This window comes from Nothoprocta perdicaria, unplaced genomic scaffold (assembly GCF_003342845.1).
Source record: "Nothoprocta perdicaria isolate Ctin4 unplaced genomic scaffold, notPer1 scaffold_11, whole genome shotgun sequence".
NCBI lineage: Eukaryota > Metazoa > Chordata > Aves > Tinamiformes > Tinamidae > Nothoprocta > Nothoprocta perdicaria.
In genome coordinates, this window is record NW_020454205.1 from 3,552,512 (window position 1) to 3,555,959 (window position 3,448).

General features: G+C 48.3%; 1 protein-coding gene across 1 annotated transcript in view; it reads right to left on the reverse strand.

Annotated features, from left to right (window-relative positions):
* Positions 1-201, reverse strand: part of BZW1 (basic leucine zipper and W2 domains 1) — an 8,937-nt gene extending 8,736 nt beyond the window's left edge. Inside the window, exon 1 of the mRNA XM_026047730.1 lies at positions 110-201. The gene's annotated coding sequence lies outside the window, so the exon portion shown is untranslated. The remainder of the gene's footprint in view (positions 1-109) is intronic.
* Positions 202-3,448: the final 3,247 nt, after the last annotated feature.

Here is a 3,448-nt window from a genome sequence, read left to right on the forward strand (position 1 = left end):
CCGCTCCCCTCCCCCCCCGCCGCAGCGGCCGTTAACGGGCGGCCCCGCTCCCGGCCGTTACGCTCCCGGCCCCGCGACCCGGCCGCCCCGGCCCCAGCGCGGCGCTCACCGACTTTAAGGCAGAGAGAAAACGCCCGAGCGGCCCGGAGCGGAGCGGAGCGGAGAGGAGAGGAGCGAGCACCCTGCGGGCGGGACCAACGCCGGAGGGAGGGAAGGGGGAGGGAAGGAGGAGGGAGGAGGCGGCGCGCGCCGCGCCCGGGCCGGCCCAACGCGGGGCGGGGGGACGGGGGTACACGGTGGGGTCGGAGGCGGCGGCGTCCCGGCCCTAGCGCGGTCCTACCCGGACGCGGCCCCCTCCGCGCCCCGGACGCCCCCGGCTGCTCCCCTGCCCCGGCCACCCGCCCTTGCTCTTCACCGGGGGCAGTGACCTGCTGCGCTGCTCCCTCCCCCCCCCGCCGTGGTGCAATGGACTCGTCCGGCGGGGGCGGGAGGGAGGAGGGGGGCAGGTGCGCGCGCAGCGCCGGCGCCATGAGGCGGGCGGGGCTACGCGGAGGGCAGAGCCACCTTCCGCCCCTCCCGCGGCTCCGCGCATGCGCCGAGCGCGGCGGGCGGCGCCGTGACCGTTAACCCGTGACGCGGCTGCCCGGGCCTGAAAACCCGCAGAAACCGCCAGAAAGGCGGCTCGCCACCAGCGCGCCCTCAGTGCAGGGCGTGAGAGGTGCCATCTCACACAGCGCAAGCTCTTTCACACAGGCTAGGTGATGTGTGCATCACAGGGCTCGGAAACACTACCGTGGTGTTGAATTTATGCCCAAGATGTCTCATTTTTTAGGAGGAGCTCAATTACCATTTTAGATATATATTAAAAATACTGTATTTCACAACAAACACATTTAACATTTCTTTTCACTTGTGCATTCCTCCAAATAAACCTTGTTCACAGTAACTATCAGAGACCCTGTATGTTTACCAAGTTTTTTCTATGCAGAGAAGTTTAAAACTGTAAGGCAAGCACAAGTTTTTTCCGTTTTAGACCTTTGTCGATACAACTGTTAGGTACGAGATTTGCAATTAGATTTACAGTTATCTTTCCTTAGATCCTCATGGTGGTATCACATTGCATAGATTCCATATATCCCAATCTAGACAGACAAAATTAACTGTTCAAACCTACTCACATCTGATGCTAGAGCCCTGCTCCGTATTTTCAAAAGTGGGGGCCTTCTCTGCTTCAGGTCAAAGAGAAAAGCTTTCACTAAAAATTATAACAACAGGTCTCTCATCCTATCTTCAGAGCGTAGACCAGCCTGTGTATTGGAAGACAATATATAAGAACCACACTTCAGGTCCTTTAAGCACAGCCTAATAAGCCATACACTACTTCATACTGTTATCGATCTATGCAGTCATATAAAACTAGAAATGGGAATATAACAGCATGTGATACATACCATCCATACCAATACGGGACAGGAGGTGCAACTGCAGTTTAGTTATCTGCTCCCTCAAACGGCAGAGCAGTAAATGAATGGAGCACAAGTCTCCCTCTGGAGAACACAGCTGGCAAACTTGCACCAGGTGTAAAGTATCGATGCCACTTTAGCTAAAATCTCTAAAATTATTGGGTAAGTTATGGCAGGTGTCTGAGCAGGGCCGGTCACAATGCCCCAGTAAGGGCAGGCAGCTGCACAATACTTGGCTTTAATTAGAGGTGTCCCCAGCCCCACTTCTTTTTCTGTGCTAACAAAACCCTTCTTTAACTCAATCTCTCTCTCACTCTCTCTTTTTTTTTTTAAGTAGAAATTGATTCTTTGAAATCATTTCAAGCGTTCCTAATTAAGCATATAAGAGCTAGCAGAGATTGTATTTAAAGTCTGCAAAAAGTAAATAATCCTACCTTTTATCTGCGATACTCTGCTATCAAAGCAAACTTGGTTAACTTGCATTTGATTTAACCGCCTTATTCAACCCATTAACTTAAAGTCTCCATTGAGGCTGCTTATGATGCATTGTCTTCTTGCCTGCACTGTGGATGTTGCACCATCAAGCAAACTACTGTTCATTTATTTACACTGCCCTACAGGGTGGAAAGCCAGGACAAAGCTGAGAGATAGTAAAAACAAAATCACTCATGTTACTAATATACTTAGGATTTATGTGTATATAAAATTTTTAAAATAAGGAAAAAATAAGGTACCCTTGCCATGTATGACACATCAACTTGGAAATGAAACCACCATCCTTTCTTGAGCTATAGTATTTGCACTCACATCTGGAAATACAACATTACTCATCTCAATCATATAATAGGATGCTTAGGAGAGCCACAATTGCAATAAATACAATTTCTTTTGCTGAATGTGTTAGGAGTCACTGAATCTGGCAGCACAACAGAGGCGAAGCTGGTGCACCTCTGTGCCCCCCGCTGCAGCTAGCAGCCATGCCGAGCATGTAGTCCCAACAGGCACACCCATGTACATGTGTGCACAACATATGTGTGCATATAAACATCTGGCTGCCCAGATCAACAGAGACAGGATCACAAACATGCGCTTATGAGTGCAAACATTGCACTTACGCACCACAAGTGGCATCAATGGTCTCATCCTGTCCCCCTTTCTCGTTAACCTGGGTGCAGGTCTGCTGCCGGCAAATATTTACGTGTATATACAAAACATGGATCCCCAGTAACTGGCATTAACACCCAGTCTAATCAGTAGTTACTCCCCACCTCTTCATTCTCTCCAGCAATTGGGCCTCCTGCTCCAGCAGCCAGCTCCTCTGGTTATCTTGCACACATATTCCTTGCTACCAAGCTGCTCATCCTACCCAGACAGTCCAGCTTGATATCCACTCATGATCACGCATCCCATAGGTGCCTGCTGGGTCTGTGGGGCTTCCCCGCCTGCCTCATGCCTGTGTGTTCATGAAGATATACTTTTTATCACTTAACCTAACAGAAGTATTCTGCAAATACTTATTTTGTATGTTTTGTTCTCTGGCATGGGGCAATTACATTTATATACAAGCCAGATCTCATCTCACACCACTTTGAGTGTTATTTTTGTATTGAAACAACATTGGTTATAAATCAGTGTCACAAAATAGTGCCCTTCAAGTCTGACAAGTCTGCTTTTATTGAAGACACAATTAAGCAAATTCCAAATAACAGCCCAATGAAATTCCCCAAATAACCCATCAAAAATACCTGAGCAAGACCACATTTAGAAGGAAGACTTCCATCCTTTCATTCATTTGCAGTATATATTAATTTATTTTAAATCCAACACACACTCTGCTTTGCTTGGTACGCATTCTTAAATGAGAGCATTTGTCTATAAATCACAATTACATTTTGAGACTACAAAAGTGCAAAGCGTATTGCCAGTTGAGCTCTTCTCAATAGCTGTAATTTCTCACAGCTTACCAAGAAAAACAAGCAGTAAAG